At 46.1% G+C, this 23865-nt stretch overlaps 73 non-coding genes across 73 annotated transcripts; all 73 read left to right on the forward strand.

Moving 5' to 3' along the window:
- Window positions 1-46: 46 nt before the first annotated feature.
- TRNAP-UGG (transfer RNA proline (anticodon UGG)) lies at window positions 47-118 on the forward strand. Its single transcript has one exon. It is a non-coding gene; the product is annotated as a tRNA-Pro (tRNA).
- An 88-nt stretch (window positions 119-206) lies between these two features.
- TRNAP-CGG (transfer RNA proline (anticodon CGG)) lies at window positions 207-280 on the forward strand. The gene has a single exon. It is a non-coding gene; the product is annotated as a tRNA-Pro (tRNA).
- An 86-nt stretch (window positions 281-366) lies between these two features.
- TRNAP-UGG (transfer RNA proline (anticodon UGG)) lies at window positions 367-438 on the forward strand. The gene has a single exon. It is a non-coding gene; the product is annotated as a tRNA-Pro (tRNA).
- A 568-nt stretch (window positions 439-1006) lies between these two features.
- TRNAP-UGG (transfer RNA proline (anticodon UGG)) lies at window positions 1007-1078 on the forward strand. Its single transcript has one exon. It is a non-coding gene; the product is annotated as a tRNA-Pro (tRNA).
- An 88-nt stretch (window positions 1079-1166) lies between these two features.
- On the forward strand, window positions 1167-1238 carry TRNAP-UGG (transfer RNA proline (anticodon UGG)). Its single transcript has one exon. It is a non-coding gene; the product is annotated as a tRNA-Pro (tRNA).
- Window positions 1239-1487: 249 nt separating this feature from the next.
- TRNAP-UGG (transfer RNA proline (anticodon UGG)) lies at window positions 1488-1559 on the forward strand. Its single transcript has one exon. It is a non-coding gene; the product is annotated as a tRNA-Pro (tRNA).
- Window positions 1560-2128: 569 nt separating this feature from the next.
- Window positions 2129-2200, forward strand: TRNAP-UGG (transfer RNA proline (anticodon UGG)). The gene has a single exon. It is a non-coding gene; the product is annotated as a tRNA-Pro (tRNA).
- An 88-nt stretch (window positions 2201-2288) lies between these two features.
- On the forward strand, window positions 2289-2362 carry TRNAP-CGG (transfer RNA proline (anticodon CGG)). Its single transcript has one exon. It is a non-coding gene; the product is annotated as a tRNA-Pro (tRNA).
- An 86-nt stretch (window positions 2363-2448) lies between these two features.
- TRNAP-UGG (transfer RNA proline (anticodon UGG)) lies at window positions 2449-2520 on the forward strand. Its single transcript has one exon. It is a non-coding gene; the product is annotated as a tRNA-Pro (tRNA).
- Window positions 2521-3088: 568 nt separating this feature from the next.
- On the forward strand, window positions 3089-3160 carry TRNAP-UGG (transfer RNA proline (anticodon UGG)). Its single transcript has one exon. It is a non-coding gene; the product is annotated as a tRNA-Pro (tRNA).
- Window positions 3161-3569: 409 nt separating this feature from the next.
- TRNAP-UGG (transfer RNA proline (anticodon UGG)) lies at window positions 3570-3641 on the forward strand. Its single transcript has one exon. It is a non-coding gene; the product is annotated as a tRNA-Pro (tRNA).
- Window positions 3642-3729: 88 nt separating this feature from the next.
- Window positions 3730-3801, forward strand: TRNAP-UGG (transfer RNA proline (anticodon UGG)). Its single transcript has one exon. It is a non-coding gene; the product is annotated as a tRNA-Pro (tRNA).
- A 409-nt stretch (window positions 3802-4210) lies between these two features.
- Window positions 4211-4282, forward strand: TRNAP-UGG (transfer RNA proline (anticodon UGG)). The gene has a single exon. It is a non-coding gene; the product is annotated as a tRNA-Pro (tRNA).
- Window positions 4283-4691: 409 nt separating this feature from the next.
- On the forward strand, window positions 4692-4763 carry TRNAP-UGG (transfer RNA proline (anticodon UGG)). Its single transcript has one exon. It is a non-coding gene; the product is annotated as a tRNA-Pro (tRNA).
- Window positions 4764-4851: 88 nt separating this feature from the next.
- TRNAP-UGG (transfer RNA proline (anticodon UGG)) lies at window positions 4852-4923 on the forward strand. The gene has a single exon. It is a non-coding gene; the product is annotated as a tRNA-Pro (tRNA).
- A 730-nt stretch (window positions 4924-5653) lies between these two features.
- On the forward strand, window positions 5654-5725 carry TRNAP-CGG (transfer RNA proline (anticodon CGG)). The gene has a single exon. It is a non-coding gene; the product is annotated as a tRNA-Pro (tRNA).
- Window positions 5726-5975: 250 nt separating this feature from the next.
- TRNAP-CGG (transfer RNA proline (anticodon CGG)) lies at window positions 5976-6047 on the forward strand. The gene has a single exon. It is a non-coding gene; the product is annotated as a tRNA-Pro (tRNA).
- A 249-nt stretch (window positions 6048-6296) lies between these two features.
- Window positions 6297-6368, forward strand: TRNAP-CGG (transfer RNA proline (anticodon CGG)). The gene has a single exon. It is a non-coding gene; the product is annotated as a tRNA-Pro (tRNA).
- Window positions 6369-6618: 250 nt separating this feature from the next.
- On the forward strand, window positions 6619-6690 carry TRNAP-CGG (transfer RNA proline (anticodon CGG)). The gene has a single exon. It is a non-coding gene; the product is annotated as a tRNA-Pro (tRNA).
- Window positions 6691-6778: 88 nt separating this feature from the next.
- On the forward strand, window positions 6779-6852 carry TRNAP-CGG (transfer RNA proline (anticodon CGG)). Its single transcript has one exon. It is a non-coding gene; the product is annotated as a tRNA-Pro (tRNA).
- Window positions 6853-7579: 727 nt separating this feature from the next.
- TRNAP-UGG (transfer RNA proline (anticodon UGG)) lies at window positions 7580-7651 on the forward strand. Its single transcript has one exon. It is a non-coding gene; the product is annotated as a tRNA-Pro (tRNA).
- An 89-nt stretch (window positions 7652-7740) lies between these two features.
- Window positions 7741-7812, forward strand: TRNAP-CGG (transfer RNA proline (anticodon CGG)). Its single transcript has one exon. It is a non-coding gene; the product is annotated as a tRNA-Pro (tRNA).
- A 248-nt stretch (window positions 7813-8060) lies between these two features.
- TRNAP-UGG (transfer RNA proline (anticodon UGG)) lies at window positions 8061-8132 on the forward strand. The gene has a single exon. It is a non-coding gene; the product is annotated as a tRNA-Pro (tRNA).
- An 89-nt stretch (window positions 8133-8221) lies between these two features.
- TRNAP-CGG (transfer RNA proline (anticodon CGG)) lies at window positions 8222-8293 on the forward strand. Its single transcript has one exon. It is a non-coding gene; the product is annotated as a tRNA-Pro (tRNA).
- Window positions 8294-9183: 890 nt separating this feature from the next.
- Window positions 9184-9255, forward strand: TRNAP-CGG (transfer RNA proline (anticodon CGG)). Its single transcript has one exon. It is a non-coding gene; the product is annotated as a tRNA-Pro (tRNA).
- A 248-nt stretch (window positions 9256-9503) lies between these two features.
- TRNAP-UGG (transfer RNA proline (anticodon UGG)) lies at window positions 9504-9575 on the forward strand. The gene has a single exon. It is a non-coding gene; the product is annotated as a tRNA-Pro (tRNA).
- An 89-nt stretch (window positions 9576-9664) lies between these two features.
- TRNAP-CGG (transfer RNA proline (anticodon CGG)) lies at window positions 9665-9736 on the forward strand. Its single transcript has one exon. It is a non-coding gene; the product is annotated as a tRNA-Pro (tRNA).
- Window positions 9737-10626: 890 nt separating this feature from the next.
- Window positions 10627-10698, forward strand: TRNAP-CGG (transfer RNA proline (anticodon CGG)). The gene has a single exon. It is a non-coding gene; the product is annotated as a tRNA-Pro (tRNA).
- Window positions 10699-10946: 248 nt separating this feature from the next.
- TRNAP-UGG (transfer RNA proline (anticodon UGG)) lies at window positions 10947-11018 on the forward strand. Its single transcript has one exon. It is a non-coding gene; the product is annotated as a tRNA-Pro (tRNA).
- An 89-nt stretch (window positions 11019-11107) lies between these two features.
- On the forward strand, window positions 11108-11179 carry TRNAP-CGG (transfer RNA proline (anticodon CGG)). Its single transcript has one exon. It is a non-coding gene; the product is annotated as a tRNA-Pro (tRNA).
- A 249-nt stretch (window positions 11180-11428) lies between these two features.
- On the forward strand, window positions 11429-11502 carry TRNAP-AGG (transfer RNA proline (anticodon AGG)). The gene has a single exon. It is a non-coding gene; the product is annotated as a tRNA-Pro (tRNA).
- Window positions 11503-11748: 246 nt separating this feature from the next.
- Window positions 11749-11820, forward strand: TRNAP-UGG (transfer RNA proline (anticodon UGG)). The gene has a single exon. It is a non-coding gene; the product is annotated as a tRNA-Pro (tRNA).
- An 88-nt stretch (window positions 11821-11908) lies between these two features.
- Window positions 11909-11980, forward strand: TRNAP-UGG (transfer RNA proline (anticodon UGG)). Its single transcript has one exon. It is a non-coding gene; the product is annotated as a tRNA-Pro (tRNA).
- A 250-nt stretch (window positions 11981-12230) lies between these two features.
- On the forward strand, window positions 12231-12302 carry TRNAP-CGG (transfer RNA proline (anticodon CGG)). The gene has a single exon. It is a non-coding gene; the product is annotated as a tRNA-Pro (tRNA).
- Window positions 12303-12391: 89 nt separating this feature from the next.
- TRNAP-CGG (transfer RNA proline (anticodon CGG)) lies at window positions 12392-12463 on the forward strand. Its single transcript has one exon. It is a non-coding gene; the product is annotated as a tRNA-Pro (tRNA).
- Window positions 12464-12712: 249 nt separating this feature from the next.
- On the forward strand, window positions 12713-12786 carry TRNAP-CGG (transfer RNA proline (anticodon CGG)). Its single transcript has one exon. It is a non-coding gene; the product is annotated as a tRNA-Pro (tRNA).
- Window positions 12787-12872: 86 nt separating this feature from the next.
- TRNAP-UGG (transfer RNA proline (anticodon UGG)) lies at window positions 12873-12944 on the forward strand. The gene has a single exon. It is a non-coding gene; the product is annotated as a tRNA-Pro (tRNA).
- Window positions 12945-13193: 249 nt separating this feature from the next.
- Window positions 13194-13267, forward strand: TRNAP-AGG (transfer RNA proline (anticodon AGG)). The gene has a single exon. It is a non-coding gene; the product is annotated as a tRNA-Pro (tRNA).
- A 246-nt stretch (window positions 13268-13513) lies between these two features.
- Window positions 13514-13585, forward strand: TRNAP-UGG (transfer RNA proline (anticodon UGG)). The gene has a single exon. It is a non-coding gene; the product is annotated as a tRNA-Pro (tRNA).
- Window positions 13586-13673: 88 nt separating this feature from the next.
- On the forward strand, window positions 13674-13745 carry TRNAP-UGG (transfer RNA proline (anticodon UGG)). The gene has a single exon. It is a non-coding gene; the product is annotated as a tRNA-Pro (tRNA).
- A 250-nt stretch (window positions 13746-13995) lies between these two features.
- On the forward strand, window positions 13996-14067 carry TRNAP-CGG (transfer RNA proline (anticodon CGG)). Its single transcript has one exon. It is a non-coding gene; the product is annotated as a tRNA-Pro (tRNA).
- Window positions 14068-14156: 89 nt separating this feature from the next.
- Window positions 14157-14228, forward strand: TRNAP-CGG (transfer RNA proline (anticodon CGG)). The gene has a single exon. It is a non-coding gene; the product is annotated as a tRNA-Pro (tRNA).
- A 569-nt stretch (window positions 14229-14797) lies between these two features.
- Window positions 14798-14869, forward strand: TRNAP-UGG (transfer RNA proline (anticodon UGG)). The gene has a single exon. It is a non-coding gene; the product is annotated as a tRNA-Pro (tRNA).
- Window positions 14870-14958: 89 nt separating this feature from the next.
- Window positions 14959-15030, forward strand: TRNAP-CGG (transfer RNA proline (anticodon CGG)). The gene has a single exon. It is a non-coding gene; the product is annotated as a tRNA-Pro (tRNA).
- A 248-nt stretch (window positions 15031-15278) lies between these two features.
- TRNAP-UGG (transfer RNA proline (anticodon UGG)) lies at window positions 15279-15350 on the forward strand. The gene has a single exon. It is a non-coding gene; the product is annotated as a tRNA-Pro (tRNA).
- Window positions 15351-16401: 1051 nt separating this feature from the next.
- Window positions 16402-16473, forward strand: TRNAP-CGG (transfer RNA proline (anticodon CGG)). Its single transcript has one exon. It is a non-coding gene; the product is annotated as a tRNA-Pro (tRNA).
- Window positions 16474-16721: 248 nt separating this feature from the next.
- TRNAP-UGG (transfer RNA proline (anticodon UGG)) lies at window positions 16722-16793 on the forward strand. The gene has a single exon. It is a non-coding gene; the product is annotated as a tRNA-Pro (tRNA).
- An 89-nt stretch (window positions 16794-16882) lies between these two features.
- TRNAP-CGG (transfer RNA proline (anticodon CGG)) lies at window positions 16883-16954 on the forward strand. Its single transcript has one exon. It is a non-coding gene; the product is annotated as a tRNA-Pro (tRNA).
- Window positions 16955-17203: 249 nt separating this feature from the next.
- TRNAP-AGG (transfer RNA proline (anticodon AGG)) lies at window positions 17204-17277 on the forward strand. The gene has a single exon. It is a non-coding gene; the product is annotated as a tRNA-Pro (tRNA).
- A 246-nt stretch (window positions 17278-17523) lies between these two features.
- On the forward strand, window positions 17524-17595 carry TRNAP-UGG (transfer RNA proline (anticodon UGG)). The gene has a single exon. It is a non-coding gene; the product is annotated as a tRNA-Pro (tRNA).
- Window positions 17596-17683: 88 nt separating this feature from the next.
- Window positions 17684-17755, forward strand: TRNAP-UGG (transfer RNA proline (anticodon UGG)). Its single transcript has one exon. It is a non-coding gene; the product is annotated as a tRNA-Pro (tRNA).
- A 250-nt stretch (window positions 17756-18005) lies between these two features.
- TRNAP-CGG (transfer RNA proline (anticodon CGG)) lies at window positions 18006-18077 on the forward strand. Its single transcript has one exon. It is a non-coding gene; the product is annotated as a tRNA-Pro (tRNA).
- Window positions 18078-18166: 89 nt separating this feature from the next.
- TRNAP-CGG (transfer RNA proline (anticodon CGG)) lies at window positions 18167-18238 on the forward strand. The gene has a single exon. It is a non-coding gene; the product is annotated as a tRNA-Pro (tRNA).
- Window positions 18239-18487: 249 nt separating this feature from the next.
- On the forward strand, window positions 18488-18561 carry TRNAP-CGG (transfer RNA proline (anticodon CGG)). Its single transcript has one exon. It is a non-coding gene; the product is annotated as a tRNA-Pro (tRNA).
- Window positions 18562-18647: 86 nt separating this feature from the next.
- Window positions 18648-18719, forward strand: TRNAP-UGG (transfer RNA proline (anticodon UGG)). The gene has a single exon. It is a non-coding gene; the product is annotated as a tRNA-Pro (tRNA).
- A 249-nt stretch (window positions 18720-18968) lies between these two features.
- TRNAP-AGG (transfer RNA proline (anticodon AGG)) lies at window positions 18969-19042 on the forward strand. The gene has a single exon. It is a non-coding gene; the product is annotated as a tRNA-Pro (tRNA).
- Window positions 19043-19288: 246 nt separating this feature from the next.
- Window positions 19289-19360, forward strand: TRNAP-UGG (transfer RNA proline (anticodon UGG)). The gene has a single exon. It is a non-coding gene; the product is annotated as a tRNA-Pro (tRNA).
- Window positions 19361-19448: 88 nt separating this feature from the next.
- On the forward strand, window positions 19449-19520 carry TRNAP-UGG (transfer RNA proline (anticodon UGG)). The gene has a single exon. It is a non-coding gene; the product is annotated as a tRNA-Pro (tRNA).
- A 250-nt stretch (window positions 19521-19770) lies between these two features.
- On the forward strand, window positions 19771-19842 carry TRNAP-CGG (transfer RNA proline (anticodon CGG)). The gene has a single exon. It is a non-coding gene; the product is annotated as a tRNA-Pro (tRNA).
- An 89-nt stretch (window positions 19843-19931) lies between these two features.
- TRNAP-CGG (transfer RNA proline (anticodon CGG)) lies at window positions 19932-20003 on the forward strand. Its single transcript has one exon. It is a non-coding gene; the product is annotated as a tRNA-Pro (tRNA).
- Window positions 20004-20252: 249 nt separating this feature from the next.
- Window positions 20253-20326, forward strand: TRNAP-CGG (transfer RNA proline (anticodon CGG)). The gene has a single exon. It is a non-coding gene; the product is annotated as a tRNA-Pro (tRNA).
- An 86-nt stretch (window positions 20327-20412) lies between these two features.
- TRNAP-UGG (transfer RNA proline (anticodon UGG)) lies at window positions 20413-20484 on the forward strand. The gene has a single exon. It is a non-coding gene; the product is annotated as a tRNA-Pro (tRNA).
- A 249-nt stretch (window positions 20485-20733) lies between these two features.
- TRNAP-AGG (transfer RNA proline (anticodon AGG)) lies at window positions 20734-20807 on the forward strand. The gene has a single exon. It is a non-coding gene; the product is annotated as a tRNA-Pro (tRNA).
- A 246-nt stretch (window positions 20808-21053) lies between these two features.
- TRNAP-UGG (transfer RNA proline (anticodon UGG)) lies at window positions 21054-21125 on the forward strand. Its single transcript has one exon. It is a non-coding gene; the product is annotated as a tRNA-Pro (tRNA).
- A 250-nt stretch (window positions 21126-21375) lies between these two features.
- On the forward strand, window positions 21376-21447 carry TRNAP-CGG (transfer RNA proline (anticodon CGG)). The gene has a single exon. It is a non-coding gene; the product is annotated as a tRNA-Pro (tRNA).
- Window positions 21448-21536: 89 nt separating this feature from the next.
- TRNAP-CGG (transfer RNA proline (anticodon CGG)) lies at window positions 21537-21608 on the forward strand. Its single transcript has one exon. It is a non-coding gene; the product is annotated as a tRNA-Pro (tRNA).
- Window positions 21609-21857: 249 nt separating this feature from the next.
- On the forward strand, window positions 21858-21931 carry TRNAP-CGG (transfer RNA proline (anticodon CGG)). The gene has a single exon. It is a non-coding gene; the product is annotated as a tRNA-Pro (tRNA).
- Window positions 21932-22017: 86 nt separating this feature from the next.
- On the forward strand, window positions 22018-22089 carry TRNAP-UGG (transfer RNA proline (anticodon UGG)). The gene has a single exon. It is a non-coding gene; the product is annotated as a tRNA-Pro (tRNA).
- Window positions 22090-22177: 88 nt separating this feature from the next.
- On the forward strand, window positions 22178-22249 carry TRNAP-AGG (transfer RNA proline (anticodon AGG)). Its single transcript has one exon. It is a non-coding gene; the product is annotated as a tRNA-Pro (tRNA).
- Window positions 22250-22497: 248 nt separating this feature from the next.
- On the forward strand, window positions 22498-22569 carry TRNAP-UGG (transfer RNA proline (anticodon UGG)). The gene has a single exon. It is a non-coding gene; the product is annotated as a tRNA-Pro (tRNA).
- An 88-nt stretch (window positions 22570-22657) lies between these two features.
- TRNAP-UGG (transfer RNA proline (anticodon UGG)) lies at window positions 22658-22729 on the forward strand. Its single transcript has one exon. It is a non-coding gene; the product is annotated as a tRNA-Pro (tRNA).
- A 249-nt stretch (window positions 22730-22978) lies between these two features.
- On the forward strand, window positions 22979-23050 carry TRNAP-UGG (transfer RNA proline (anticodon UGG)). Its single transcript has one exon. It is a non-coding gene; the product is annotated as a tRNA-Pro (tRNA).
- Window positions 23051-23139: 89 nt separating this feature from the next.
- Window positions 23140-23211, forward strand: TRNAP-CGG (transfer RNA proline (anticodon CGG)). The gene has a single exon. It is a non-coding gene; the product is annotated as a tRNA-Pro (tRNA).
- The last annotated feature ends 654 nt before the right edge of the window (window positions 23212-23865 follow it).

The following is a 23865-nucleotide window of genomic DNA, read 5'->3' on the forward strand; positions in this document are numbered from 1 at the left end:
AACTACAGGGTAGGCCTATGAGTTGAGCATGTTCTATTTCATACATGGTCCGTTGGTCTAGGGGTATGATACTCGCTTTGGGTGCGAGTGGTCCCGGGTTCAAATCCCGGACGGACCCGAGTTTTGCAGAAGTAATTTGGTGACTATTTAAATGTAACTAGTTAAATTGTAGGACTACGAGCTGAGCATGTTTCAGTGTCATACTTCGTCCGTTGGTCTAGGGGTATGATACTCGCTTCGGGTGTGAGTGGTCCCGGGTTCAAATCCCGGACGGACCCGAGTTTTTGCAGAGGTAATTTAGTGACTATTTAAATGCAACTAACTACAGGGTAGGCCTATGAGTTGAGCATGTTTTATTTCATACATGGTCCGTTGGTCTAGGGGTATGATACTCGCTTTGGGTGTGAGTGGTCCCGGGTTCAAATCCCGGACGGACCCGAGTTTTTGCAGAGGTAATTTAGTGACTATTTAAATGCAACTAACTACAGGGTAGGCCTATGAGTTGAGCATGTTTTATTTCATACATGGTCCGTTGGTCTAGGGTATGATACTCGCTTTGGGTGCGAGTGGTCCCGGGTTCAAATCCCGGACGGACTCGAGTTTTTGCAGAAGTAATTTGGTGACTATTCAAATGCTACTAGTTAAATTGTAGGAATACGAGATGAGCATGTTTCAGTGTCATACTTCGTCCGTTGGTCTAGGGGTATGATACTCGCTTTGGGTGCGAGTGGTCCCGGGTTCAAATCCCGGACGGACCCGAGTTTTGCAGAAGTAATTTGGTGACTATTTAAATGCAACTAGTTAAATTGTAGGACTACGAGCTGAGCATGTTTCAGTGTCATACTTCGTCCGTTGGTCTAGAGGTATGATACTCGCTTCGGGTGTGAGTGGTTCCGGGTTCAAATCCCGGACGGACCCGAGTTTTTGCAGAGGTAATTTAGTGACTATTTAAATGCAACTAACTACAGGGTAGGCCTATGAGTTGAGCATGTTTTATTTCATACATGGTCCGTTGGTCTAGGGGTATGATACTCGCTTTGGGTGTGAGTGGTCCCGGGTTCAAATCCCGGACGGACCCGAGTTTTTGCAGAGGTAATTTAGTGACTATTTAAATGCAACTAACTACAGGGTAGGCCTATGAGTTGAGCATGTTCTATTTCATACATGGTCCGTTGGTCTAGGGGTATGATACTCGCTTTGGGTGCGAGTGGTCCCGGGTTCAAATCCCGGACGGACTCGCGTTTTTGCAGAAGTAATTTGGTGACTATTCAAATGCTACGAGTTAAATTGTAGGACTACGAGATGAGCATGTTTCAGTGTCATACTTCGTCCGTTGGTCTAGGGGTATGATACTCGCTTTGGGTGCGAGTGGTCTAGGGTTCAAATCCCGGACGGACCCGAGTTTTTGCAGAGGTAATTTAGTGACTATTTAAATGCAACTAACTACAGGGTAGGCCTATGAGTTGAGCATGTTTTATTTCATACATGGTCCGTTGGTCTAGGGGTATGATACTCGCTTTGGGTGTGAGTGGTCCCGGGTTCAAATCCCGGACGGACCCGAGTTTTTGCAGAGGTAATTTAGTGACTATTTAAATGCAACTAACTACAGGGTAGGCCTATGAGTTGAGCATGTTTTATTTCATACATGGTCCGTTGGTCTAGGGTATGATACTCGCTTTGGGTGCGAGTGGTCCCGGGTTCAAATCCCGGACGGACTCGTGTTTTTGCAGAAGTAATTTGGTGACTATTCAAATGATACGAGTTAAATTGTAGGACTACGAGATGAGCATGTTTCAGTATCATACTTCGTCCGTTGGTCTAGGGGTATGATACTCGCTTTGGGTGCGAGTGGTCCCGGGTTCAAATCCCGGACGGACTCGAGTTTTTGCAGAAGTAATTTGGTGACTATTCAAATGATACGAGTTAAATTGTAGGACTACGAGATGAGCATGTTTCAGTGTCATACTTCGTCCGTTGGTCTAGGGGTATGATACTCGCTTTGGGTGTGAGTGGTCCCGGGTTCAAATCCCGGACGGACCCGAGTTTTTGCAGAGGTAATTTAGTGACTATTTAAATGCAACTAACTACAGGGTAGGCCTATGAGTTGAGCATGTTCTATTTCATACATGGTCCGTTGGTCTAGGGGTATGATACTCGCTTTGGGTGCGAGTGGTCCCGGGTTCAAATCCCGGACGAACCCGAGTTTTGCAGAAGTAATTTGGTGACTATTTAAATGTAACTAGTTAAATTGTAGGACTACGAGCTGAGCATGTTTCAGTGTCATACTTCGTCCGTTGGTCTAGGGGTATGATACTCGCTTCGGGTGTGAGTGGTCCCGGGTTCAAATCCCGGACGGACCCGAGTTTTTGCAGAGGTAATTTAGTGACTATTTAAATGCAACTAACTACAGGGTAGGCCTATGAGTTGAGCATGTTTTATTTCATACATGGTCCGTTGGTCTAGGGGTATGATACTCGCTTTGGGTGTGAGTGGTCCCGGGTTCAAATCCCGGACGGACCCGAGTTTTTGCAGAGGTAATTTAGTGACTATTTAAATGCAACTAACTACAGGGTAGGCCTATGAGTTGAGCATGTTTTATTTCATACATGGTCCGTTGGTCTAGGGTATGATACTCGCTTTGGGTGCGAGTGGTCCCGGGTTCAAATCCCGGACGGACTCGAGTTTTTGCAGAAGTAATTTGGTGACTATTCAAATGATACGAGTTAAATTGTAGGACTACGAGATGAGCATGTTTCAGTGTCATACTTCGTCCGTTGGTCTAGGGGTATTATACTCGCTTTGGGTGCGAGTGGTCCCGGGTTCAAATCCCGGACGGACCCGAGTTTTGGAGAAGTAATTTGGTGACTATTTAAATGCAACTAGTTAAATTGTAGGACTACGAGCTGAGCATGTTTCAGTGTCATACTTCGTCCGTTGGTCTAGGGGTATGATACTTGCTTCGGGTGTGAGTGGTTCCGGGTTCAAATCCCGGACGGACCCGAGTTTTTGCAGAGGTAATTTAGTGACTATTTAAATGCAACTAACTACAGGGTAGGCCTATGAGTTGAGCATGTTCTATTTCATACATGGTCCGTTGGTCTAGGGGTATGATACTCGCTTTGGGTGCGAGTGGTCCCGGGTTCAAATCCCGGACGGACTCGAGTTTTTGCAGAAGTAATTTGGTGACTATTCAAATGCTACGAGTTAAATTGTAGGACTACGAGATGAGCATGTTTCAGTGTCATACTTCGTCCGTTGGTCTAGGGGTATGATACTCGCTTTGGGTGCGAGTGGTCCCGGGTTCAAATCCCGGACGGACCCGAGTTTTGCAGAAGTAATTTGGTGACTATTTAAATGCAACTAGTTAAATTGTAGGACTACGAGCTGAGCATGTTTCAGTGTCATACTTCGTCCGTTGGTCTAGAGGTATGATACTCGCTTCGGGTGTGAGTGGTTCCGGGTTCAAATCCCGGACGGACCCGAGTTTTTGCAGAGGTAATTTAGTGACTATTTAAATGCAACTAACTACAGGGTAGGCCTATGAGTTGAGCATGTTTTATTTCATACATGGTCCGTTGGTCTAGGGGTATGATACTCGCTTTGGGTGTGAGTGGTCCCGGGTTCAAATCCCGGACGGACCCGAGTTTTTTCAGAGGTAATTTAGTGACTATTTAAATGCAACTAACTACAGGGTAGGCCTATGAGTTGAGCATGTTCTATTTCATACATGGTCCGTTGGTCTAGGGGTATGATACTCGCTTTGGGTGCGAGTGGTCCCGGGTTCAAATCCCGGACGGACTCGCGTTTTTGCAGAAGTAATTTGGTGACTATTCAAATGCTACGAGTTAAATTGTAGGACTACGAGATGAGCATGTTTCAGTGTCATACTTCGTCCGTTGGTCTAGGGGTATGATACTCGCTTTGGGTGCGAGTGGTCCCGGGTTCAAATCCCGGACGGACCCGAGTTTTGCAGAAGTAATTTGGTGACTATTTAAATGCAACTAGTTAAATTGTAGGACTACGAGCTGAGCATGTTTCAGTGTCATACTTCGTCCGTTGGTCTAGGGGTATGATACTTGCTTCGGGTGTGAGTGGTTCCGGGTTCAAATCCCGGACGGACCCGAGTTTTTGCAGAGGTAATTTAGTGACTATTTAAATGCAACTAACTACAGGGTAGGCCTATGAGTTGAGCATGTTCTATTTCATACATGGTCCGTTGGTCTAGGGGTATGATACTCGCTTTGGGTGCGAGTGGTCCCGGGTTCAAATCCCGGACGGACTCGAGTTTTTGCAGGAGTAATTTGGTGACTATTCAAATGCTACGAGTTAAATTGTAGGACTACGAGATGAGCATGTTTCAGTGTCATACTTCGTCCGTTGGTCTAGGGGTATGATACTCGCTTTGGGTGCGAGTGGTCCCGGGTTCAAATCCCGGACGGACCCGAGTTTTGCAGAAGTAATTTGGTGACTATTTAAATGCAACTAGTTAAATTGTAGGACTACGAGCTGAGCATGTTTCAGTGTCATACTTCGTCCGTTGGTCTAGAGGTATGATACTCGCTTCGGGTGTGAGTGGTTCCGGGTTCAAATCCCGGACGGACCCGAGTTTTTGCAGAGGTAATTTAGTGACTATTTAAATGCAACTAACTACAGGGTAGGCCTATGAGTTGAGCATGTTTTATTTCATACATGGTCCGTTGGTCTAGGGGTATGATACTCGCTTTGGGTGTGAGTGGTCCCGGGTTCAAATCCCGGACGGACCCGAGTTTTTTCAGAGGTAATTTAGTGACTATTTAAATGCAACTAACTACAGGGTAGGCCTATGAGTTGAGCATGTTCTATTTCATACATGGTCCGTTGGTCTAGGGGTATGATACTCGCTTTGGGTGCGAGTGGTCCCGGGTTCAAATCCCGGACGGACTCGCGTTTTTGCAGAAGTAATTTGGTGACTATTCAAATGCTACGAGTTAAATTGTAGGACTACGAGATGAGCATGTTTCAGTGTCATACTTCGTCCGTTGGTCTAGGGGTATGATACTCGCTTTGGGTGCGAGTGGTCCCGGGTTCAAATCCCGGACGGACCCGAGTTTTGCAGAAGTAATTTGGTGACTATTTAAATGCAACTAGTTAAATTGTAGGACTACGAGCTGAGCATGTTTCAGTGTCATACTTCGTCCGTTGGTCTAGGGGTATGATACTCGCTTCGGGTGTGAGTGGTTCCGGGTTCAAATCCCGGACGGACCCGAGTTTTTGCAGAGGTAATTTAGTGACTATTTAAATGCAACTAACTACAGGGTAGGCCTATGAGTTGAGCATGTTTTATTTCATACATGGTCCGTTGGTCTAGGGGTATGATACTCGCTTTGGGTGTGAGTGGTCCCGGGTTCAAATCTCGGACGGACCCGAGTTTTTGCAGAGGTAATTTAGTGACTATTTAAATGCAACTAACTACAGGGTAGGCCTATGAGTTGAGCATGTTTTATTTCATACATGGTCCGTTGGTCTAGGGGTATGATACTCGCTTTGGGTGTGAGTAGTCCCGGGTTCAATTCCCGGACGGACCCGAGTTTTTGCAGAGGTAATTTAGTGACTATTTAAATGCAACTAGTTATATTGTAGGCCTACGAGTTGAGCATGTTTCAGTATCATACATGGTCCGTTGGTCTAGGGGTATGATACTCGCCTCGGGTGTGAGTGGTCCCGGGTTCAAATCCCGGACGGACCCGAGTTTTTGCAGAGGTAATTTAGTGACTATTTAAATGCAACTAACTACAGGGGAGGCCTTTGAGTTGAGCATGTTTTGTTTCATACATGGTCCGTTGGTCTAGGGGTATGATACTCGCTTTGGGGTGTGAGTGGTCCCGGGTTCAATTCCCGGACGGACCCGAGTTTTTGCAGAGGTAATTTAGTGACTATTTAAATTCAACTAGTTATATTGTAGGCCTACGAGATGAGCATGTTTCAGTGTCATACATGGTCCGTTGGTCTAGGGGTATGATACTCGCCTCGGGTGTGAGTGGTCCCGGGTTCAAATCCCGGACGGACCCGAGTTTTTGCAGAGGTAATTTAGTGACTATTTAAATGCAACTAACTACAGGGTAGGCCTATGAGTTCAGCATGTTTTATTTCATACATGGTCCGTTGGTCTAGGGGTATGATACTCGCATTGGGTGTGAGTGGTCCCGGGTTCAATTCCCGGACGGACCCGAGTTTTTGTAGAGGTAATTTAGTGACTATTTAAATGCAACTAGTTATATTGTAGGCCTACGAGTTGAGCATGTTTCAGTATCATACATGGTCCGTTGGTTTAGGGGTATGATACTCGCCTCGGGTGTGAGTGGTCCCGGGTTCAAATCCCGGACGGACCCGAGTTTTTGCAGAGGTAATTTAGTGACTATTTAAATGCAACTAACTACAGGGTAGGCCTTTGAGTTGAGCATGTTTTGTTTCATACATGGTCCGTTGGTCTAGGGGTATGATACTCGCTTTGGGGTGTGAGTGGTCCCGGGTTCAATTCCCGGACGGACCCGAGTTTTTGCAGAGGTAATTTAGTGACTATTTAAATTCAACTAGTTATATTGTAGGCCTACGAGATGAGCATGTTTCAGTGTCATACATGGTCCGCTGGTCTAGGGGTATGATACTCGCCTCGGGTGTGAGTGGTCCCGGGTTCAAATCCCGGACGGACCCGAGTTTTGGAGAAGTAATTTGGTGACTATTTAAATGCAACTAGTTAAATTGTAGGACTACGAGCTGAGCATGTTTCAGTGTCATACTTCGTCCGTTGGTCTAGGGGTATGATACTCGCCTCGGGTGTGAGTGGTCCCGGGTTCAAATCCCGGACGGACCCGAGTTTTTGCAGAGGTAATTTAGTGACTATTTAAATGCAACTAACTACAGGGTAGGCCTATGAGTTGAGCATGTTTTATTTCATACAAGGTCCGTTGGTCTAGCTGTATGATACTCGCTTCGGGTGTGAGTGGTCCCGGGTTCAAATCCCGGGCGGATCCGACTTTTTGCAGAAGTAATTTAGTGACTATTTAAATGCAACTAACTAGAGGGTAGGCCTATGAGTTAAGCATGTTTTATTTCATAGATGGTCCGTTGGTCTAGGGGTATGATTCTCGCTTTGGGTGCGAGTGGTCCCGGGGTCAAATCCCGGACGGACCCGTGTTTTTGCAGAAGTAATTTGGTGACTATTTAAATGCAACGAGTTAAATTGTAGGACTACGAGCTGAGCATGTTTCAGTGTCATACTTCGTCCGTTGGTCTAGGGGTATGATACTCGCTTCGGGTGTGAGTGGTTCCGGGTTCAAATCCCGGACGGACCCGAGTTTTTGCAGAGGTAATTTAGTGACTATTTAAATGCAACTAACTACAGGGTAGGCCTATGAGTTGAGCATGTTTTATTTCATACATGGTCCGTTGGTCTAGGGGTATGATACTCGCTTTGTGTGTGAGTGGTCCCGGGTTCAAATCTCGGACGGACCCGAGTTTTTGCAGAGGTAATTTAGTGACTTTTTAAATGCAACTAACTACAGGGTAGGCCTATGAGTTGAGCATGTTTTATTTCATACATGGTCCGTTGGTCTAGGGGTATGATACTCGCTTTGGGTGTGAGTGGTCCCGGGTTCAATTCCCGGACGGACCCGAGTTTTTGCAGAGGTAATTTAGTGACTATTTAAATGCAACTAGTTATATTGTAGGCCTACGAGTTGAGCATGTTTCAGTATCATACATGGTCCGTTGGTCTAGGGGTATGATACTCGCCTCGGGTGTGAGTGGTCCCGGGTTCAAATCCCGGACGGACCCGAGTTTTTGCAGAGGTAATTTAGTGACTATTTAAATGCAACTAACTACAGGGTAGGCCTATGAGTTGAGCATGTTTTATTTCATACAAGGTCCGTTGGTCTAGGGGTATGATACTCGCTTTGTGTGTGAGTGGTCCCGGGTTCAAATCTCGGACGGACCCGAGTTTTTGCAGAGGTAATTTAGTGACTATTTAAATGCAACTAACTACAGGGTAGGCCTATGAGTTGAGCATGTTTTATTTCATACATGGTCCGTTGGTCTAGGGGTATGATACTCGCTTTGGGTGTGAGTGGTCCCGGGTTCAATTCCCGGACGGACCCGAGTTTTTGCAGAGGTAATTTAGTGACTATTTAAATGCAACTAGTTATATTGTAGGCCTACGAGTTGAGCATGTTTCAGTATCATACATGGTCCGTTGGTCTAGGGGTATAATACTCGCCTCGGGTGTGAGTGGTCCCGGGTTCAAATCCCGGACGGACCCGAGTTTTTGCAGAGGTAATTTAGTGACTATTTAAATGCAACTAACTACAGGGTAGGCCTATGAGTTGAGCATGTTTTATTTCATACAAGGTCCGTTGGTCTAGCTGTATGATACTCGCTTCGGGTGTGAGTGGTCCCGGGTTCAAATCCCGGGCGGATCCGACATTTTGCAGAAGTAATTTAGTGACTATTTAAATGCAACTAACTAGAGGGTAGGCCTATGAGTTAAGCATGTTTTATTTCATAGATGGTCCGTTGGTCTAGGGGTATGATTCTCGCTTTGGGTGCGAGTGGTCCCGGGGTCAAATCCCGGACGGACCCGTGTTTTTGCAGAAGTAATTTGGTGACTATTTAAATGCAACGAGTTAAATTGTAGGACTACGAGCTGAGCATGTTTCAGTGTCATACTTCGTCCGTTTGTCTAGGGGTATGATACTCGCTTCGGGTGTGAGTGGTTCCGGGTTCAAATCCCGGACGGACCCGAGTTTTTGCAGAGGTAATTTAGTGACTATTTAAATGCAACTAACTACAGGGTAGGCCTATGAGTTGAGCATGTTTTATTTCATACATGGTCCGTTGGTCTAGGGGTATGATACTCGCTTTGTGTGTGAGTGGTCCCGGGTTCAAATCTCGGACGGACCCGAGTTTTTGCAGAGGTAATTTAGTGACTTTTTAAATGCAACTAACTACAGGGTAGGCCTATGAGTTGAGCATGTTTTATTTCATACATGGTCCGTTGGTCTAGGGGTATGATACTCGCTTTGGGTGTGAGTGGTCCCGGGTTCAATTCCCAGACGGACCCGAGTTTTTGCAGAGGTAATTTAGTGACTATTTAAATGCAACTAGTTATATTGTAGGCCTACGAGTTGAGCATGTTTCAGTATCATACATGGTCCGTTGGTCTAGGGGTATGATACTCGCCTCGGGTGTGAGTGGTCCCGGGTTCAAATCCCGGACGGACCCGAGTTTTTGCAGAGGTAATTTAGTGACTATTTAAATGCAACTAACTACACGGTAGGCCTATGAGTTGAGCATGTTTTATTTCATACAAGGTCCGTTGGTCTAGGGGTATGATACTCGCTTTGTGTGTGAGTGGTCCCGGGTTCAAATCTCGGACGGACCCGAGTTTTTGCAGAGGTAATTTAGTGACTATTTAAATGCAACTAACTACAGGGTAGGCCTATGAGTTGAGCATGTTTTATTTCATACATGGTCCGTTGGTCTAGGGGTATGATACTCGCTTTGGGTGTGAGTGGTCCCGGGTTCAATTCCCGGACGGACCCGAGTTTTTGCAGAGGTAATTTAGTGACTATTTAAATGCAACTAGTTATATGTTAGGCCTACGAGTTGAGCATGTTTCAGTATCATACATGGTCCGTTGGTCTAGGGGTATAATACTCGCCTCGGGTGTGAGTGGTCCCGGGTTCAAATCCCGGACGGACCCGAGTTTTTGCAGAGGTAATTTAGTGACTATTTAAATGCAACTAACTACAGGGTAGGCCTATGAGTTGAGCATGTTTTATTTCATACAAGGTCCGTTGGTCTAGCTGTATGATACTCGCTTCGGGTGTGAGTGGTCCCGGGTTCAAATCCCGGGCGGATCCGACATTTTGCAGAAGTAATTTAGTGACTATTTAAATGCAACTAACTAGAGGGTAGGCCTATGAGTTAAGCATGTTTTATTTCATAGATGGTCCGTTGGTCTAGGGGTATGATTCTCGCTTTGGGTGCGAGTGGTCCCGGGGTCAAATCCCGGACGGACCCGTGTTTTTGCAGAAGTAATTTGGTGACTATTTAAATGCAACGAGTTAAATTGTAGGACTACGAGCTGAGCATGTTTCAGTGTCATACTTCGTCCGTTTGTCTAGGGGTATGATACTCGCTTCGGGTGTGAGTGGTTCCGGGTTCAAATCCCGGACGGACCCGAGTTTTTGCAGAGGTAATTTAGTGACTATTTAAATGCAACTAACTACAGGGTAGGCCTATGAGTTGAGCATGTTTTATTTCATACATGGTCCGTTGGTCTAGGGGTATGATACTCGCTTTGTGTGTGAGTGGTCCCGGGTTCAAATCTCGGACGGACCCGAGTTTTTGCAGAGGTAATTTAGTGACTTTTTAAATGCAACTAACTACAGGGTAGGCCTATGAGTTGAGCATGTTTTATTTCATACATGGTCCGTTGGTCTAGGGGTATGATACTCGCTTTGGGTGTGAGTGGTCCCGGGTTCAATTCCCAGACGGACCCGAGTTTTTGCAGAGGTAATTTAGTGACTATTTAAATGCAACTAGTTATATTGTAGGCCTACGAGTTGAGCATGTTTCAGTATCATACATGGTCCGTTGGTCTAGGGGTATGATACTCGCCTCGGGTGTGAGTGGTCCCGGGTTCAAATCCCGGACGGACCCGAGTTTTTGCAGAGGTAATTTAGTGACTATTTAAATGCAACTAACTACACGGTAGGCCTATGAGTTGAGCATGTTTTATTTCATACAAGGTCCGTTGGTCTAGGGGTATGATACTCGCTTTGTGTGTGAGTGGTCCCGGGTTCAAATCTCGGACGGACCCGAGTTTTTGCAGAGGTAATTTAGTGACTATTTAAATGCAACTAACTACAGGGTAGGCCTATGAGTTGAGCATGTTTTATTTCATACATGGTCCGTTGGTCTAGGGGTATGATACTCGCTTTGGGTGTGAGTGGTCCCGGGTTCAATTCCCGGACGGACCCGAGTTTTTGCAGAGGTAATTTAGTGACTATTTAAATGCAACTAGTTATATGTTAGGCCTACGAGTTGAGCATGTTTCAGTATCATACATGGTCCGTTGGTCTAGGGGTATAATACTCGCCTCGGGTGTGAGTGGTCCCGGGTTCAAATCCCGGACGGACCCGAGTTTTTGCAGAGGTAATTTAGTGACTATTTAAATGCAACTAACTACAGGGTAGGCCTATGAGTTGAGCATGTTTTATTTAATACAAGGTCCGTTGGTCTAGCTGTATGATACTCGCTTCGGGTGTGAGTGGTCCCGGGTTCAAATCCCGGGCGGATCCGAATTTTTGCAGAAGTAATTTGGTGACTATTCAAATGCTACGAGTTAAATTGTAGGACTACGAGATGAGCATGTTTCAGTGTCATACTTCGTCCGTTGGTCTAGGGGTATGATACTCGCTTAGGGTGCGAGTGGTCCCGGGTTCAAGTCCCGGACGGACCCGAGTTTTGCAGAAGTAATTTGGTGACTATTTAAATGTAACTAGTTAAATTGTAGGACTACGAGCTGAGCATGTTTCAGTGTCATACTTTGTCCGTTGGTCTAGGGGTATGATACTCGCTTCGGGTGTGAGTGGTCCCGGGTTCAAATACCGGACGGACCTGAGTTTTTGCAGAGGTAATTTAGTGACTATTTAAATGCAACTAACTACAGGGTAGGCCTATGAGTTGAGCATGTTTTATTTCATACATGGTCCGTTGGTCTAGGGGTATGATACTCGCTTTGGGTGTGAGTGGTCCCGGGTTCAAATCCCGGACGGACCCGAGTTTTTGCAGAGGTAATTTAGTGACTATTTAAATGCAACTAACTACAGGGTAGGCCTATGAGTTGAGCATGTTCTATTTCATACATGGTCCGTTGGTCTAGGGGTATGATACTCGCTTTGGGTGCGAGTGGTCCCGGGTTCAAATCCCGGACGGACCCGAGTTTTTGCAGAAGTAATTTGGTGACTATTCAAATGCTACGAGTTAAATTGTAGGACTACGAGATGAGCATGTTTCAGTGTCATACTTCGTCCGTTGGTCTAGGGGTATGATACTCACTTAGGGTGCGAGTGGTCCCGGGTTCAAATCCCGGACCGACCCGAGTTTTTGCAGAGGTAATTTAGTGACTATTTAAATGCAACTAGTTATATTGTAGGCCTACGAGTTGAGCATGTTTCAGTGTCATACATGGTCCGTTGGTCTAGGGGTATGATACTCGCCTCGGGTGTGAGTGGTCCCGGGTTCAAATCCCGGACGGACCCGAGTTTTTGCAGAGGTAATTTAGTGACTATTTAAATGCAACTAGTTATATTGTAGGCCTACGAGTTGAGCATGTTTCAGTGTCATACATGGTCCGTTGGTCTAGGGGTATGATACTCGCCTCGGGTGTGAGTGGTCCCGGGTTCAAATCCCGGACGGACCCGAGTTTTTGCAGAGGTAATTTAGTGACTATTTAAATGCAACTAACTACAGGGTAGGCCTATGAGTTGAGCATGTTCTATTTCATACATGGTCCGTTGGTCTAGGGGTATGATAGTCGCTTTGGGTGCGAGTGGTCCCGGGTTCAAATCCCGGACGGACCCGTGTTTTTGCAGAAGTAATTTGGTGACTATTTAAATGTAACTAGTTAAATTGTAGGACTACGAGCTGAGCATGTTTCAGTGTCATACTTCGTCCGTTGGTCTAGGGGTATGATACTCGCTTCGGGTGTGAGTGGTCCCGGGTTCAAATCCCGGACGGACCCGTGTTTTTGCAGAGGTAATTTAGTGACTATTTAAATGCAACTAACTACAGGGTAGGCCTATGAGTTGAGCATGTTTTATTTCATACATGGTCCGTTGGTCTAGGGGTATGATACTCGCTTTGGGTGTGAGTGGTCCCGGGTTCAAATCCCGGACGGACCCGAGTTTTTGCAGAGGTAATTTAGTGACTATTTAAATGCAACTAACTACAGGGTAGGCCTATGAGTTGAGCATGTTCTATTTCATACATGGTCCGTTGGTCTAGGGGTATGATAGTCGCTTTGGGTGCGAGTGGTCCCGGGTTCAAATCCCGGACGGATCCGAGTTTTTGCAGAAGTAATTTGGTGACTATTCAAATGCTACGAGTTAAATTGTAGGACTACGAGATGAGCATGTTTCAGTGTCATACTTCGTCCGTTGGTCTAGGGGTATGATACTCGCTTAGGGTGCGAGTGGTCCCGGGTTCAAGTCCCGGACGGACCCGAGTTTTGCAGAAGTAATTTGGTGACTATTTAAATGTAACTAGTTAAATTGTAGGACTACGAGCTGAGCATGTTTCAGTGTCATACTTTGTCCGTTGGTCTAGGGGTATGATACTCGCTTCGGGTGTGAGTGGTCCCGGGTTCAAATACCGGACGGACCTGAGTTTTTGCAGAGGTAATTTAGTGACTATTTAAATGCAACTAACTACAGGGTAGGCCTATGAGTTGAGCATGTTTTATTTCATACATGGTCCGTTGGTCTAGGGGTATGATACTCGCTTTGGGTGTGAGTGGTCCCGGGTTCAAATCCCGGACGGACCCGAGTTTTTGCAGAGGTAATTTAGTGACTATTTAAATGCAACTAACTACAGGGTAGGCCTATGAGTTGAGCATGTTCTATTTCATACATGGTCCGTTGGTCTAGGGGTATGATACTCGCTTTGGGTGCGAGTGGTCCCGGGTTCAAATCCCGGACGGACCCGAGTTTTTGCAGAAGTAATTTGGTGACTATTCAAATGCTACGAGTTAAATTGTAGGACTACGAGATGAGCATGTTTCAGTGTCATACTTCGTCCGTTGGTCTAGGGGTATGATACTCACTTAGGGTGCGAGTGGTCCCGGGTTCAAATCCCGGACCGACCCGAGTTTTTGCAGAGGTAATTTAGTGACTATTTAAATGCAACTAGTTATATTGTAGGCCTACGAGTTGAGCATGTTTCAGTGTCATACATGGTCCGTTGGTCTAGGGGTATGATACTCGCCTCGGGTGTGAGTGGTCCCGGGTTCAAATCCCGGACGGACCCGAGTTTTTGCAGAGGTAATTTAGTGACTATTTAAATGCAACTAGTTATATTGTAGGCCTACGAGTTGAGCATGTTTCAGTGTCATACATGGTCCGTTGGTCTAGGGGTATGATACTCGCCTCGGGTGTGAGTGGTCCCGGGTTCAAATCCTGGACGGACCCGAGTTTTTGCAGAGGTAATTTAGTGACTATTTAAATGCAACTAACTACAGGGTAGGCCTATGAGTTGAGCATGTTCTATTTCATACATGGTCCGTTGGTCTAGGGGTATGATAGTCGCTTTGGGTGCGAGTGGTCCCGGGGTCAAATCCCGGACGGACCCGTGTTTTTGCAGAAGTAATTTGGTGACTATTTAAATGCAACGAGTTAAATTGTAGGACTACGAGCTGAGCATGTTTCAGTGTCATACTTCGTCCGTTGGTCTAGGGGTATGATACTCGCTTCGGGTGTGAGTGGTTCCGGGTTCAAATCCCGGACGGACCCGAGTTTTTGCAGAGGTAATTTAGTGACTATTTAAATGCAACTAACTACAGGGTAGGCCTATGAGTTGAGCATGTTTTATTTCATACATGGTCCGTTGGTCTAGGGGTATGATACTCGCTTTGTGTGTGAGTGGTCCCGGGTTCAAATCTCGGACGGACCCGAGTTTTTGCAGAGGTAATTTAGTGACTTTTTAAATGCAACTAACTACAGGGTAGGCCTATGAGTTGAGCATGTTTTATTTCATACATGGTCCGTTGGTCTAGGGGTATGATACTCGCTTTGGGTGTGAGTGGTCCCGGGTTCAATTCCCGGACGGACCCGAGTTTTTGCAGAGGTAATTTAGTGACTATTTAAATGCAACTAGTTATATTGTAGGCCTACGAGTTGAGCATGTTTCAGTATCATACATGGTCCGTTGGTCTAGGGGTATGATACTCGCCTCGGGTGTGAGTGGTCCCGGGTTCAAATCCCGGACGGACCCGAGTTTTTGCAGAGGTAATTTAGTGACTATTTAAATGCAACTAACTACAGGGTAGGCCTATGAGTTGAGCATGTTTTATTTCATACAAGGTCCGTTGGTCTAGGGGTATGATACTCGCTTTGTGTGTGAGTGGTCCCGGGTTCAAATCTCGGACGGACCCGAGTTTTTGCAGAGGTAATTTAGTGACTATTTAAATGCAACTAACTACAGGGTAGGCCTATGAGTTGAGCATGTTTTATTTCATACATGGTCCGTTGGTCTAGGGGTATGATACTCGCTTTGGGTGTGAGTGGTCCCGGGTTCAATTCCCGGACGGACCCGAGTTTTTGCAGAGGTAATTTAGTGACTATTTAAATGCAACTAGTTATATTGTAGGCCTACGAGTTGAGCATGTTTCAGTATCATACATGGTCCGTTGGTCTAGGGGTATATTACTCGCCTCGGGTGTGAGTGGTCCCGGGTTCAAATCCCGGACGGACCCGAGTTTTTGCAGAGGTAATTTAGTGACTATTTAAATGCAACTAACTACAGGGTAGGCCTATGAGTTGAGCATGTTTTATTTCATACAAGGTCCGTTGGTCTAGCTGTATGATACTCGCTTCGGGTGTGAGTGGTCCCGGGTTCAAATCCCGGGCGGATCCGACATTTTGCAGAAGTAATTTAGTGACTATTTAAATGCAACTAACTAGAGGGTAGGCCTATGAGTTAAGCATGTTTTATTTCATAGATGGTCCGTTGGTCTAGGGGTATGATTCTCGCTTTGGGTGCGAGTGGTCCCGGGGTCAAATCCCGGACGGACCCGTGTTTTTGCAGAAGTAATTTGGTGACTATTTAAATGCAACGAGTTAAATTGTAGGACTACGAGCTGAGCATGTTTCAGTGTCATACTTCGTCCGTTTGTCTAGGGGTATGATACTCGCTTCGGGTGTGAGTGGTTCCGGGTTCAAATCCCGGACGGACCCGAGTTTTTGCAGAGGTAATTTAGTGACTATTTAAATGCAACTAACTACAGGGTAGGCCTATGAGTTGAGCATGTTTTATTTCATACATGGTCCGTTGGTCTAGGGGTATGATACTCGCTTTGTGTGTGAGTGGTCCCGGGTTCAAATCTCGGACGGACCCGAGTTTTTGCAGAGGTAATTTAGTGACTTTTTAAATGCAACTAACTACAGGGTAGGCCTATGAGTTGAGCATGTTTTATTTCATACATGGTCCGTTGGTCTAGGGGTATGATACTCGCTTTGGGTGTGAGTGGTCCCGGGTTCAATTCCCAGACGGACCCGAGTTTTTGCAGAGGTAATTTAGTGACTATTTAAATGCAACTAGTTATATTGTAGGCCTACGAGTTGAGCATGTTTCAGTATCATACATGGTCCGTTGGTCTAGGGGTATGATACTCGCCTCGGGTGTGAGTGGTCCCGGGTTCAAATCCCGGACGGACCCGAGTTTTTGCAGAGGTAATTTAGTGACTATTTAAATGCAACTAACTACACGGTAGGCCTATGAGTTGAGCATGTTTTATTTCATACAAGGTCCGTTGGTCTAGGGGTATGATACTCGCTTTGTGTGTGAGTGGTCCCGGGTTCAAATCTCGGACGGACCCGAGTTTTTGCAGAGGTAATTTAGTGACTATTTAAATGCAACTAACTACAGGGTAGGCCTATGAGTTGAGCATGTTTTATTTCATACATGGTCCGTTGGTCTAGGGGTATGATACTCGCTTTGGGTGTGAGTGGTCCCGGGTTCAATTCCCGGACGGACCCGAGTTTTTGCAGAGGTAATTTAGTGACTATTTAAATGCAACTAGTTATATGTTAGGCCTACGAGTTGAGCATGTTTCAGTATCATACATGGTCCGTTGGTCTAGGGGTATAATACTCGCCTCGGGTGTGAGTGGTCCCGGGTTCAAATCCCGGACGGACCCGAGTTTTTGCAGAGGTAATTTAGTGACTATTTAAATGCAACTAACTACAGGGTAGGCCTATGAGTTGAGCATGTTTTATTTAATACAAGGTCCGTTGGTCTAGCTGTATGATACTCGCTTCGGGTGTGAGTGGTCCCGGGTTCAAATCCCGGGCGGATCCGAATTTTTGCAGAAGTAATTTGGTGACTATTCAAATGCTACGAGTTAAATTGTAGGACTACGAGATGAGCATGTTTCAGTGTCATACTTCGTCCGTTGGTCTAGGGGTATGATACTCGCTTAGGGTGCGAGTGGTCCCGGGTTCAAGTCCCGGACGGACCCGAGTTTTGCAGAAGTAATTTGGTGACTATTTAAATGTAACTAGTTAAATTGTAGGACTACGAGCTGAGCATGTTTCAGTGTCATACTTTGTCCGTTGGTCTAGGGGTATGATACTCGCTTCGGGTGTGAGTGGTCCCGGGTTCAAATACCGGACGGACCTGAGTTTTTGCAGAGGTAATTTAGTGACTATTTAAATGCAACTAACTACAGGGTAGGCCTATGAGTTGAGCATGTTTTATTTCATACATGGTCCGTTGGTCTAGGGGTATGATACTCGCTTTGGGTGTGAGTGGTCCCGGGTTCAAATCCCGGACGGACCCGAGTTTTTGCAGAGGTAATTTAGTGACTATTTAAATGCAACTAACTACAGGGTAGGCCTATGAGTTGAGCATGTTCTATTTCATACATGGTCCGTTGGTCTAGGGGTATGATACTCGCTTTGGGTGCGAGTGGTCCCGGGTTCAAATCCCGGACGGACCCGAGTTTTTGCAGAAGTAATTTGGTGACTATTCAAATGCTACGAGTTAAATTGTAGGACTACGAGATGAGCATGTTTCAGTGTCATACTTCGTCCGTTGGTCTAGGGGTATGATACTCACTTAGGGTGCGAGTGGTCCCGGGTTCAAATCCCGGACCGACCCGAGTTTTTGCAGAGGTAATTTAGTGACTATTTAAATGCAACTAGTTATATTGTAGGCCTACGAGTTGAGCATGTTTCAGTGTCATACATGGTCCGTTGGTCTAGGGGTATGATACTCGCCTCGGGTGTGAGTGGTCCCGGGTTCAAATCCCGGACGGACCCGAGTTTTTGCAGAGGTAATTTAGTGACTATTTAAATGCAACTAGTTATATTGTAGGCCTACGAGTTGAGCATGTTTCAGTGTCATACATGGTCCGTTGGTCTAGGGGTATGATACTCGCCTCGGGTGTGAGTGGTCCCGGGTTCAAATCCCGGACGGACCCGAGTTTTTGCAGAGGTAATTTAGTGACTATTTAAATGCAACTAACTACAGGGTAGGCCTATGAGTTGAGCATGTTCTATTTCATACATGGTCCGTTGGTCTAGGGGTATGATAGTCGCTTTGGGTGCGAGTGGTCCCGGGTTCAAATCCCGGACGGACCCGTGTTTTTGCAGAAGTAATTTGGTGACTATTTAAATGTAACTAGTTAAATTGTAGGACTACGAGCTGAGCATGTTTCAGTGTCATACTTCGTCCGTTGGTCTAGGGGTATGATACTCGCTTCGGGTGTGAGTGGTCCCGGGTTCAAATCCCGGACGGACCCGTGTTTTTGCAGAGGTAATTTAGTGACTATTTAAATGCAACTAACTACAGGGTAGGCCTATGAGTTGAGCATGTTTTATTTCATACATGGTCCGTTGGTCTAGGGGTATGATACTCGCTTTGGGTGTGAGTGGTCCCGGGTTCAAATCCCGGACGGACCCGAGTTTTTGCAGAGGTAATTTAGTGACTATTTAAATGCAACTAACTACAGGGTAGGCCTATGAGTTGAGCATGTTCTATTTCATACATGGTCCGTTGGTCTAGGGGTATGATAGTCGCTTTGGGTGCGAGTGGTCCCGGGTTCAAATCCCGGACGGATCCGAGTTTTTGCAGAAGTAATTTGGTGACTATTCAAATGCTACGAGTTAAATTGTAGGACTACGAGATGAGCATGTTTCAGTGTCATACTTCGTCCGTTGGTCTAGGGGTATGATACTCGCTTAGGGTGCGAGTGGTCCCGGGTTCAAGTCCCGGACGGACCCGAGTTTTGCAGAAGTAATTTGGTGACTATTTAAATGTAACTAGTTAAATTGTAGGACTACGAGCTGAGCATGTTTCAGTGTCATACTTTGTCCGTTGGTCTAGGGGTATGATACTCGCTTCGGGTGTGAGTGGTCCCGGGTTCAAATACCGGACGGACCTGAGTTTTTGCAGAGGTAATTTAGTGACTATTTAAATGCAACTAACTACAGGGTAGGCCTATGAGTTGAGCATGTTTTATTTCATACATGGTCCGTTGGTCTAGGGGTATGATACTCGCTTTGGGTGTGAGTGGTCCCGGGTTCAAATCCCGGACGGACCCGAGTTTTTGCAGAGGTAATTTAGTGACTATTTAAATGCAACTAACTACAGGGTAGGCCTATGAGTTGAGCATGTTCTATTTCATACATGGTCCGTTGGTCTAGGGGTATGATACTCGCTTTGGGTGCGAGTGGTCCCGGGTTCAAATCCCGGACGGACCCGAGTTTTTGCAGAAGTAATTTGGTGACTATTCAAATGCTACGAGTTAAATTGTAGGACTACGAGATGAGCATGTTTCAGTGTCATACTTCGTCCGTTGGTCTAGGGGTATGATACTCACTTAGGGTGCGAGTGGTCCCGGGTTCAAATCCCGGACCGACCCGAGTTTTTGCAGAGGTAATTTAGTGACTATTTAAATGCAACTAGTTATATTGTAGGCCTACGAGTTGAGCATGTTTCAGTGTCATACATGGTCCGTTGGTCTAGGGGTATGATACTCGCCTCGGGTGTGAGTGGTCCCGGGTTCAAATCCCGGACGGACCCGAGTTTTTGCAGAGGTAATTTAGTGACTATTTAAATGCAACTAGTTATATTGTAGGCCTACGAGTTGAGCATGTTTCAGTGTCATACATGGTCCGTTGGTCTAGGGGTATGATACTCGCCTCGGGTGTGAGTGGTCCCGGGTTCAAATCCTGGACGGACCCGAGTTTTTGCAGAGGTAATTTAGTGACTATTTAAATGCAACTAACTACAGGGTAGGCCTATGAGTTGAGCATGTTCTATTTCATACATGGTCCGTTGGTCTAGGGGTATGATAGTCGCTTTGGGTGCGAGTGGTCCCGGGTTCAAATCCCGGACGGACCCGTGTTTTTGCAGAAGTAATTTGGTGACTATTTAAATGTAACTAGTTAAATTGTAGGACTACGAGCTGAGCATGTTTCAGTGTCATACTTCGTCCGTTGGTCTAGGGGTATGATACTCGCTTCGGGTGTGAGTGGTCCCGGGTTCAAATCCCGGACGGACCCGTGTTTTTGCAGAGGTAATTTAGTGACTATTTAAATGCAACTAACTACAGGGTAGGCCTATGAGTTGAGCATGTTTTATTTCATACATGGTCCGTTGGTCTAGGGGTATGATACTCGCTTTGGGTGTGAGTGGTCCCGGGTTCAAATCCCGGACGGACCCGAGTTTTTGCAGAGGTAATTTAGTGACTATTTAAATGCAACTAACTACAGGGTAGGCCTATGAGTTGAGCATGTTCTATTTCATACATGGTCCGTTGGTCTAGGGGTATGATAGTCGCTTTGGGTGCGAGTGGTCCCGGGTTCAAATCCCGGACGGATCCGAGTTTTTGCAGAAGTAATTTGGTGACTATTCAAATGCTACGAGTTAAATTGTAGGACTACGAGATGAGCATGTTTCAGTGTCATACTTCGTCCGTTGGTCTAGGGGTATGATACTCGCTTAGGGTGCGAGTGGTCCCGGGTTCAAGTCCCGGACGGACCCGAGTTTTGCAGAAGTAATTTGGTGACTATTTAAATGTAACTAGTTAAATTGTAGGACTACGAGCTGAGCATGTTTCAGTGTCATACTTTGTCCGTTGGTCTAGGGGTATGATACTCGCTTCGGGTGTGAGTGGTCCCGGGTTCAAATACCGGACGGACCTGAGTTTTTGCAGAGGTAATTTAGTGACTATTTAAATGCAACTAACTACAGGGTAGGCCTATGAGTTGAGCATGTTCTACTTCATACATGGTCCGTTGGTCTAGGGGTATGATACTCGCTTTGGGTGCGAGTGGTCCCGGGTTCAAATCCCGGACGGACCCGAGTTTTTGCAGAAGTAATTTGGTGACTATTCAAATGCTACGAGTTAAATTGTAGGACTACGAGATGAGCATGTTTCAGTGTCATACTTCGTCCGTTGGTCTAGGGGTATGATACTCACTTAGGGTGCGAGTGGTCCCGGGTTCAAATCCCGGACCGACCCGAGTTTTTGCAGAGGTAATTTAGTGACTATTTAAATGCAACTAGTTATATTGTAGGCCTACGAGTTGAGCATGTTTCAGTGTCATACATGGTCCGTTGGTCTAGGGGTATGATACTCGCCTCGGGTGTGAGTGGTCCCGGGTTCAAATCCCGGACGGACCCGAGTTTTTGCAGAGGTAATTTAGTGACTATTTAAATGCAACTAGTTATATTGTAGGCCTACGAGTTGAGCATGTTTCAGTGTCATACATGGTCCGTTGGTCTAGGGGTATGATACTCGCCTCGGGTGTGAGTGGTCCCGGGTTCAAATCCCGGACGGACCCGAGTTTTTGCAGAGGTAATTTAGTGACTATTTAAATGCAACTAACTACAGGGTAGGCCTATGAGTTGAGCATGTTCTATTTCATACATGGTCCGTTGGTCTAGGGGTATGATAGTCGCTTTGGGTGCGAGTGGTCCCGGGTTCAAATCCCGGACGGACCCGTGTTTTTGCAGAAGTAATTTGGTGACTATTTAAATGTAACTAGTTAAATTGTAGGACTACGAGCTGAGCATGTTTCAGTGTCATACTTCGTCCGTTGGTCTAGGGGTATGATACTCGCTTCGGGTGTGAGTGGTCCCGGGTTCAAATCCCGGACGGACCCGTGTTTTTGCAGAGGTAATTTAGTGACTATTTAAATGCAACTAACTACAGGGTAGGCCTATGAGTTGAGCATGTTTTATTTCATACATGGTCCGTTGGTCTAGGGGTATGATACTCGCTTTGGGTGTGAGTGGTCCCGGGTTCAAATCCCGGACGGACCCGAGTTTTTGCAGAGGTAATTTAGTGACTATTTAAATGCAACTAACTACAGGGTAGGCCTATGAGTTGAGCATGTTCTATTTCATACATGGTCCGTTGGTCTAGGGGTATGATACTCGCTTAGGGTGCGAGTGGTCCCGGGTTCAAGTCCCGGACGGACCCGAGTTTTGCAGAAGTAATTTGGTGACTATTTAAATGTAACTAGTTAAATTGTAGGACTACGAGCTGAGCATGTTTCAGTGTCATACTTTGTCCGTTGGTCTAGGGGTATGATACTCGCTTCGGGTGTGAGTGGTCCCGGGTTCAAATACCGGACGGACCTGAGTTTTTGCAGAGGTAATTTAGTGACTATTTAAATGCAACTAACTACAGGGTAGGCCTATGAGTTGAGCATGTTTTATTTCATACATGGTCCGTTGGTCTAGGGGTATGATACTCGCTTTGGGTGTGAGTGGTCCCGGGTTCAAATCCCGGACGGACCCGAGTTTTTGCAGAGGTAATTTAGTGACTATTTAAATGCAACTAACTACAGGGTAGGCCTATGAGTTGAGCATGTTCTATTTCATACATGGTCCGTTGGTCTAGGGGTATGATACTCGCTTTGGGTGCGAGTGGTCCCGGGTTCAAATCCCGGACGGACCCGAGTTTTTGCAGAAGTAATTTGGTGACTATTCAAATGCTACGAGTTAAATTGTAGGACTACGAGATGAGCATGTTTCAGTGTCATACTTCGTCCGTTGGTCTAGGGGTATGATACTCACTTAGGGTGCGAGTGGTCCCGGGTTCAAATCCCGGACCGACCCGAGTTTTTGCAGAGGTAATTTAGTGACTATTTAAATGCAACTAACTACAGGGTAGGCCTATGAGTTGAGCATGTTTTATTTCATACATGGTCCGTTGGTCTAGGGGTATGATACTCGCTTTGGGTGTGAGTGGTCCCGGGTTCAATTCCCGGACGGACCAGAGTTTTTGCAGAGGTAATTTAGTGACTATTTAAATGCAACTAGTTATATTGTAGGCCTACGAGTTGAGCATGTTTCAGTGTCATACATGGTCCGTTGGTCTAGGGGTATGATACTCGCCTCGGGTGTGAGTGGTCCCGGGTTCAAATCCCGGACGGACCCGAGTTTTTGCAGAGGTAATTTAGTGACAATTTAAATGCAACTAACTACAGGGTAGGCCTATGAGTTGAGCATGTTCTATTTCATACATGGTCCGTTGGTCTAGGGGTATGATAGTCGCTTTGGGTGCGAGTGGTCCCGGGTTCAAATCCCGGACGGATCCGAGTTTTTGCAGAAGTAATTTGGTGACTATTCAAATGCTACGAGTTAAATTGTAGGACTACGAGATGAGCATGTTTCAGTGTCATACTTCGTCCGTTGGTCTAGGGGTATGATACTCGCTTAGGGTGCGAGTGATCCCGGGTTCAAATCCCGGGCGGATCCGACTTTTTGCAGAAGTAATTTAGTGACTATTTAAATGCAACTAACTAGAGGGTAGGCCTATGAGTTAAGCATGTTTTATTTCATAGATGGTCCGTTGGTCTAGGGGTATGATTCTCGCTTTGGGTGCGAGTGGTCCCGAGGTCAAATCCCGGACGGACCCGTGTTTTTGCAGAAGTAATTTGGTGACTATTTAAATGCAACGAGTTAAATTGTAGGACTACGAGTTGAGCATGTTTCAGTGTCATACTTCGTTCGTTGGTCTAGGGGTATGATACTCGCTTAGGGTGCGAGGGGTCCCCGGTTAAAATCCCGGACGGACCCGAGTTTTTGCAG

The sequence above is a fragment of the Phalangium opilio genome, unplaced genomic scaffold (assembly GCF_054372755.1).
Source record: "Phalangium opilio isolate 3A_F unplaced genomic scaffold, DU_Popi_V2 ptg000094l_1, whole genome shotgun sequence".
Lineage (NCBI taxonomy): Eukaryota > Metazoa > Arthropoda > Arachnida > Opiliones > Phalangiidae > Phalangium > Phalangium opilio.